Here is a 9,200-nt window from a genome sequence, read left to right on the forward strand (position 1 = left end):
AGTGTGACCGGTCAACAGGGGATTATTACTCCTCCTAAACACCTGATAATTCCTTCGGAGTGTCCAGGGGTCCATGTTCGCCCTACTCTTTATTTTGTATTCTTTATGGGATTTTTGAGATTGATCACTGTTCGTTATCTTTATTTTTAATCTCAATTTTTATGCAATTCAAAAAGGTGGATTAAAATGCCTCCAATCATTAGGCAGTCAAATTACAATATTTCAACTGCTCAGCAGTAAATGTATTAGCCAATGAATTAGAGACAAAGAGTATAATTACAGCCACAAGACGATCTTAGTTATACGTTTATCAGTCACGTCTGAGTAACTATAGTCCCTGGCTATAACACATGCTCACCACCTTAAAATTTACAAATGAAGACATCCAAACATGCAGTAAACAAATCATTTACCTAGAACAGTTCTAACTTTATACCTCTACCCAAATTAGTTCTATATAATATACTAAAATAAAATTACAAAAAAAAAATCATCCTGTCATATATCATGCTTGTCTTTTATAGCAGCAATACCAATGACATTTTTTTAAAGGACTAATTAGGGCAATTAATTGGTTCTGGTTGGGGGACCTCACAAAGGGTACCATCAAAGTATCCCATTGGGTGCCCCTCTAATCTTAAGGTTTAGTGCTCTATATACTGTCTCTTCCAACTTATAACTAGCATTTCCATCTGTTTGAAATGTCAATCATAATTTGATATGAGGCATCCTACTGACTTAGTTCTTAGGCAATCGGTCCACATTTTGTAACCGGTTAGTCGTAGATATTTTCGGCCGATTAATCATTAAAAGATATTCTGATTATTGATGAATATTTACTGATTTGGTTATTATTATTGCTTATTTTTTCAATTCATTGTAAAAAGTATGACGATTGCTTTGATAAGTAATTGTATACGTGAACAAAAACACCTGCATGGAAGACTATGTTTAGGAATTCAAAATTTTAACTTTTTGCAACGCTATGCCAGAAAATTAATTATTTTTTTTAGTATATCTCAAAATTGTTATCAGGAAATACTTTGGTCCACAATTAGAAAAAGACAAGCGACAATGCAATATGTTTACGAAAATTTTGCGGTGGCGAAAAATCTGTTTGGACGGCACTGAAGTTCTTACAGGACATGAAAGTCCGTTCAACAGAGTTTCGCCCTTTTCACATTTCAGTATTTCTAAGCTTGAAACGTTGGAGTATGAGCGTACAAATTATGCTCGCTAGTGTGGAGTAGGTTAATTGTACAGTGTACTCAACAGTGTAATACTGTAGTTTGTTAATTATACATATAATTTTATACATCACATAAATGTAAGCACAAGGCATAATACATTGAATACATGAATGTTAAGACTTCGAACAACAACATACGGGAGAGACATGTTTACCGTATCATCGTGACATTCAGACTGCTCGCACTGGAGGTTCAGTTTAAAGGTTAGGGAGGACATTATACCAGGATCAGATATCATTTATTTATGAATATTGATGATATGAAATACATTTGGCCGCTTTCCTCCTCGTTTTATATGAAAAGACATATGACACAATGAGGTTTGTTATTAATGTACAACAATGCACCAAACCTCTATCTCTCAAAGAGGAATAACTATTAAAAATGAAATCACCCTTTTTAAGACACAAAGGAAATAACCCACCAAATATTTAGTGGCTAAATGTTGGATTACATAAGTTACGTCAGGCTGCAGTTAGGACAGGTGAAAGTTATGAGCACACCGAAGACGATGATGGTCATTTACATGACACTGTCATCTCGGAAAATGGTCATGAACTGGATGACACACTTTTTTACTCTGCTGACTCTGGGGATGAGTTTGGTAAGACAAAATATAACATCAAGTGTATCAAATTAACTTAATTCATTAAGTAAATAATTATTAGTGCACAATATTTTGTGCACAACGCTGCATTTAGATTAACCTGATGCACAGGAACAAGACGGTGGCGATTCAACCTTTAATTACTGTCACTGTATACTATGGAAAATAATCCTTCATATGGTCCAGACAAATGCTGAAAGATGCAACAATGGATACCGTATGATTGAAGGCTGGATATGACTGCATTATGGAATCAGAATCACAATAAGTACTTCATCTTGGATCACAGACTATTGGCAGGTAAACAAAGATTATCATTTAATTTTTTTTTATCAAAATTTCAGATGCTCCATATTTTCAAATAAAAGTATTAGTTGCATGACCTTGAATATCTAATACTTCTTATTTATTTTGTTTGAAAGGTGTAAGTGGATGTTTATCTCCAAGGTTGAGGAATGAAGTGATATGTTTAAAGTCAGCATTTCGCAAATTCTATGGGCGTTATAATGATCATATTTGCAAATACAACTGGTAATTACGTGGAATGCTATCTGATGTGTTTCATAGCAACTGACGTACCGATTTTGACTACGGATTTACTCCGTTTACCTGATAAAATTAGAGGGCTCGCGACGGATTTGACTGTTCAACAGGGATGCTTACTCCTCCTAGGCACCTGATTCACCTATAATGTGTACAGAGGTCCGTGTTTGCCCTACTCTTACTTTTGTATTCTTTTTGGAAAATGATACAATAATACAGGAGAGAAGATATATTTACAGTTAAATGTGAAAGATACAAATCTAATCCAAAGTCCAGAAAAAAGTTGAATGCAAAACTACATGAATATGTAAGAAAAAATAATATAAAAAATTGGAAAATGAAGAACATATTTACAATTCATGATTAAGATAAATACTCATAATAGCGTGAAAGTTATTCGCTGCATCGACTCTGAGTCAGTAAATAATAATGATATAGATTAAGGTTACCGAGATGAATGTTATAAACGAAAGTAGGGTATAAGAGAGGTAAGCATCCTCTATGATAACATTGACTGGTAGACCCCGAGGGTCTCTACAACCTAGTAGCTAAGTACTTCGTTACTAGCTTGAAAATACGGATGTATATTCAATTGCTGGGATAAAATGTAGAAATTCATTTCAAAATTAAGGATTATCTCCTTCATGCATAGCTTTGATCCTTGGACGAATTTGGCTCCAGTTTTTTGCACTCTAGTTTTCCTTTTAGGTCTTACAAGTTTATTGTTATTTCGAATTTCCAAAATTTCGACTTGAGCATCACTGAAGAGACATTATGTTTCGAAATGCGCATCTGGTGCATGAACATTGGTACCGTATAAGTTTTACATTATTACTGTCAAAGTATGCGTAATTTCCTGCTGAAAAATTACTGTAAATTATTATGGCAAGACCAGTGTTGGAAGAAAGATTACAGCATCTACACCTTCATCATTTACACGCCGAGGAGTGTCCGATATATAAAATTTCGCAAACTAGATTCATCTCAGATTTATCCATTAATCTATAAAGCTCCTTCATATGATAAGAGGTCACATAATAGAATGCTTTACCATTTCTTCATCTCGTCTTGCCCACCAACCTCCTACCAGTAATCTACGATAAAGTCACAGGCTTTCCGATGGATAAAAATTCAATTTCAGGATACTTATCCCCAAGCCAAACGCTATGGTGTATCCAACTAGCCTGATTACACTGTCAGACTTTCAGAACTCCTCCAGTGTATCACTGCATGATAGAGAGCAATATGTCTGTTATGGATACTCCTTCTTTCCTCCATGTAGGCATGGTCTCTGACATGACCTATACATCCCTCTAAAGGTTGCCTCCGAGTTTAAAGTTCCCGCATATAAATTGGAGTGTTTTAAATCAATATCCAAACATCTGAAATAATTGTAAGTTTGGAATACATGTATATGAATGGAATTTATATACTGTAAAAAGCTGAACTTACAATTGACTTTTATGAAGTATTATGTTAGTCTTGTCACACCATAAATTCAATTAATATTTCATTATTGCCTGACGTATATCAACGTCATCCTTGTTTTGATGCTTTGTGTTTTATTGTTATGTTGTTTTATTGTTATTTAAAACCAGCCCAATTTCAAGTCTTAAATATCTCTGCATTTTTTTTTTATATCCAAGATGAATTTCTGGCCTCTCAATGATGCAATTACCAAATTAAAATTTGACCCTAAATATGACCTTTTCGTTAGAAATAAAAATTCTATTATAAGAGATGATATTGGATGAACAAACATCTTTCATTAACTAGAAATGTTATTACATATCTGGAGATGCAGTAAATAATTTTAGGCGGGGAAGATTTATTTTGGTGCAATATGTGGCAAAACGTGCTGTGTGCAAGTTGCTGTCAACATCAGAGACGGTACATCTGAGAAGTAGGAGGAGAGCTCACGAAACTGAGCAAAAGTTGGTCTAAATGTATCGCCCTTTGATAAAAAATTGAAAATTAATATACAATGTACAAAATCTTTATGGTTATGGAAATTAAGAAGAAAATTTAACAAAATATCGTGCATGATTGTAATATCAAATTCTTATTAGAAATCAGAATTCTAATATACATGTATGTACATGTATTTCATCAATGGCATTCAAACACACTCTTTATTTGTAGACTTTATAATTCAGTATCATGTCTTCCCGGGAATCATCATTCAGTAACGTCTTCGGGGACATGTATATTATGGAGTAATCTCCAGTCTTGATTCTTGTATTTAAATATTGATATCAACATACAGCTGTAAATAATGTACGGTGAACAAAATGTCTTTATTCATAACATTACAGGATTTTAACTGGCCATTTGTAAATAGGAAAACATAATGTGTTAAAAAATAATTCAATGAAAGGTGAAGATAACGAACAGTGATCAACCTCATATCTCCTACAAGCAATACAAAATAGATAGTTGGGCAAACACGGACCCCTGGACACACCAGAAGTGGGATCAGGTGCCTAGGAGGAGTAAGCATCCACATAAAATTTAAATATGGCAGTCCATAGGAGACAAATTTCAAACCTGTGATTTTACGAGTCTGATAAGGGCGATATAAAATATTTCTAAGGTAAGTAAAGTGACGAGAGTAGTCGATAAATATTAAAGGTATTCAATGTATAGCATCCACAGAAGTAATACATTACCAATCGAAGGATGTAATATTAACCATGTATGTTTTTGTTACTAAAGAATAAAGAACCAAAGGAGAGTCACCCATCTTCTGACATTTACTTAAATCATACTTAATTACAGGAGAAATTACTACAATTAACATTTCTGTGGCCAATATGATACCTTCTATGTCTTCAGTGGACATTTCTTCTTTGTTGTTTTTTTTCTAACTCTAGCAAATACACCATGTCTTCAATTATGCTGGTATTGGTCAAGTAGAAAACTTTTCAATGATGAAATTACGCTACCGATATGCTTATTATTAGAAATTCAAAATATCACAGATTTCATGATGCACGGCGTTCAGTGCATCTACACCAAAGTACTAATACAAACTATCAAGAAAAAATCTCAATTGCTAAACCAAACAGTTTAATAGCTTATTTTTCAGCTATTGTTGTGGGTAAAATATGTTACACACAGCAATTGAAACAAAGAAAATCTCCTGTGCCTCAAATGTAGAAATCAGTTTTCAATACACATCTTTATCAATCAGACCCAAATACAAATTAAGTGGTAATTGTTTATAAGTGTAGCCACATAATAAAAAACTTACTCCACCCCCGAAACAATTCTTCAGAGGATACGTTATTTATCAACTATATACATAAAGCATTTATTATTGTATAAATGTGTCAATTTTCTTCAATAATACAACCTTTTCCAACATGATCATGCACAAAACTTGATATACATAAGATACATTTTTATTAGATTTGGTTCTTAAATTGAGAAAAAAGGGAAAGCAATTTCAACTCTTCATTGCATTAGGGCGAAGTATTTCAATTGCTTCCGTAACAATATGCTCGTAATAAGTTTCATACTGTAGTTGATCTAACAAGCTTCTCAGGGAATTTGTATGAGAAACAAACACAACAAAAACAATTTGCAAATAATTATACAATATATGGTATCGATATACATGTATGTCAAATTGTCAAAATCATACGACAGTGTTAGTCAATAATTGACCATCATTTACAAAATGTGCTAGAACTGTTTTTGAAATAATGGTTACAAAGCACTAGTAGTTTTGATACAACACTATCCAGAGTTTTCATTGTGCACTTCACCTTTGCTTGTCCACTGGTTTTACCAAGAAATGTATTTCTACGTCCATCTTCACCGTCACGACGCTTTATGACTTTGAGATGTTGAATTGAAAGTCCAGATTTAGCATTTGCTTCTGCCATGCACTTTGAAATAACTTTTTTTCTCAACAAGAAAAGCCAGGGAGCTGTAATGTTTCGATTTTTCATCAGTATAGATAAGTTGTTGCATAGCAGCACAAAGTGGGAAGCTAAAGATTAAAATGTCAGCATGAGAAAACAGTGCCATGCTGTACACGTTTTCCTAGAGCTTTAACATCATTAATTAGCGTTATGGGCGTTGTACGCATCATACAAAATTGAATAAAAAGGGTGTTCTTGCGTATGGGATTTCTGGTCCTTGAAGCACTTCTTGAATACTACACTGTATAAGACTATCAACACAGTCATCTACAATGTTTATCAATTCACCTTCTTTCTATATCGCTTTAAATGACGATGCCAAAACAGGAAAACTAAACGCATGTCAAACGTTTTCAAATAGTTAATGAATTTCTCTGCTGCAGAGTTAGTACAATCTGCATCGACCGATTCACCTGCTACTGGCACATCGCTAGAGTCAGCATTAATACCGGTTACTATCCGTGGACTTTGTGTTTGTGGTAGCTTGGGTCGAGCATAGCAATTAAACACATATCCTCTCCTAAGTTCTGTTGCAGCAATCTGTACAACGTGGGGCATTTGTCTTCCTCTTACTGTAGTGAAAGAGATACACAAACCTGTGCCTAACTTTGTATCAACAACAAAACATTCCTAATGCTTTCTAATGCCTTCTAATGCTTTCGGGGAGTGTTTTAATTCATAGTGAGATTTTCATACTGTCATACGGGGAGGGGTATTGTTTATAGTGAGATCTTCATATTGTCATACTGGGAGAGGTTATTGTGTATAGTGATATATTGATACTATCACATTGGGAGAGGTTATTGTTCACAGTGAAATCTTCATACTGTCACACGGGGGTGTTATTGTTTATAGTGAGATATTGTGAGATCTTGATACTGTCACACTGAGAGGGGTTATTGATTATAGTGAGATATTGATACTGTCACACTGGGAGGGGTTATTGTTTATAGTGAGATATTGATACTGTCACACTGGGAGGGGTTATTGATTATAGTGAGATATTGATACTGTCATACGGGGGGGGGGGGGGGTATTGTTTAGAGTGAGATATTGATACTGTCACACTGGGAGGGGTTATTGTTTATAGTGAGGTATTGATACTGTCACACTGGGAGAGGTTATTGTTCACAGTGAAATCTTCATACTGTCACACGGGGGTGTTATTGTTTATAGTGAGATATTGATACTTTCACACTGAGAGGGGTTATTGATTATAGTGAAATATTGATACTGTTGCACTGGGAGGGGATATTGTTCACAGTGAGATCTTTATACTGTCATACGGGAAGAGGGCATTCTACACAGTGCGATCTTGATTCTGTCGCAGGGGGGTGGGTTATTGTTTATAGTAAGATCTTGATACTGTATCACAGGGAAGGGTAATTGTATATAGTGAGATATTGATACTGTCATACGGGGGGTATTGTTTAGAGTGAGATATTGATACTGTCTCACTGGGAGGGGTTATTATTTATGATGAGATCTTGATACTGTGACACTCGGAGGGGTTATTATTTATAGTGAGATATTGAGACTGTGACACTGGATGAGATTATTGTTTATAGTGAGATCTTGATACTGTCACATTGGGAGGGGTTATTGTTTATATTGAGATATTGATACTGTCACACTGGGAAAGGTTAATGTTTATAGTGAGATCTTGATACTGTCACACTGGGAGGGGTTATTGTTTATATTGAGATATTGATACTGTCACACTGGGAGGGGTTATTGATTATAGTGAGATATTGATACTGTTGCACTGGGAGGGGTTATTGTTTATATTGAGATCTTGATACTGTCACACTGAGAGGGGTTATTGTTTATAGTGAGATATTGATACTGTCACACTGGGATGTTTATATTGAGATCTCGATACTCTCACACTGGGAGGGGTTATTGTTTATATTGAGATCTTGATACTGTCACATTGGGAGAGGTTATTGTACATAGTGAGATCTTGATCCTGTCATTCGGGAAGGGGGTATTCTACACAGTGCGATCTTGATACTGTCGCAGGGGGGTGGGTTATTGTTTATAGTCAGATCTTGATACTGTATCACAGGGAAGGGTTAGTGTATATAGTGAGATATTGATTATGTCATACGGGGGTATTGTTTAGAGTGAGATATTGATACTGTCTCACTGGGAGGGGTTATTATTTATGATGAGATCTTGATACTGTGACACTGAGAGGGGTTATTATTTATGGTGAGATATTGAGACTGTGACACTGGATGAGATTATTGTTTATAGTGAGATCTTGAAACTGTCACACTGGGAGAGGTTAATGTTTATAGTGAGATCTTGATACTGTCACACTGGGAGGGGTTATTGTTTATATTGATATCTTGATACTGTCATACTGGGAGGGGTTATTGTTTATAGTGAGATATTGATACTGTCATACTGGGAGGGGTTATTACTTATAGTGGGATGTTGATATTGTCACACCGGGAGGGGTTATTGTTCTCAGTGAGATCTTGATACTGCCACACTGAATGGGGTTATTGTACATTGTGAGATCTTGTTACTTTGACACTGGGAGGGGTTATTGTTTATAGTGAGATATTGATACTGTCACACTGGGAGGGGTTATTGTTTATAGTGAGATCTTCATACTGTGACACCGGGAGGGGTTATTGTTTATAGGGAAATCTTGATACTGTCACACTGGGAGGGGTTATTGTTTATAGAGAGATCTTGATACTGTTACATTGGATGAGATTATTGTTTATAGTGAGATCTTGATATTGTCACACTGGGATGAGGTATTTTTTCGCAGATACGAAATTGTATACGTAGTGGTAAGTTTATTTTCATTTGTAAAGTCACACTGGATGTGTGTTGTTCGCGTTTATGTTGATT

The 9,200-nt window shown here is 35.1% G+C and overlaps 1 pseudogene; it reads right to left on the reverse strand.

The window, feature by feature from the left end:
• Positions 1 to 5,709: 5,709 nt before the first annotated feature.
• Positions 5,710 to 7,628, reverse strand: LOC125676415 (uncharacterized; annotated as a pseudogene).
• Positions 7,629 to 9,200: the final 1,572 nt, after the last annotated feature.

This window comes from Ostrea edulis, chromosome 3, assembly GCF_947568905.1.
Source record: "Ostrea edulis chromosome 3, xbOstEdul1.1, whole genome shotgun sequence".
In the NCBI taxonomy this organism is placed as follows: Eukaryota; Metazoa; Mollusca; class Bivalvia; order Ostreida; family Ostreidae; genus Ostrea; species Ostrea edulis.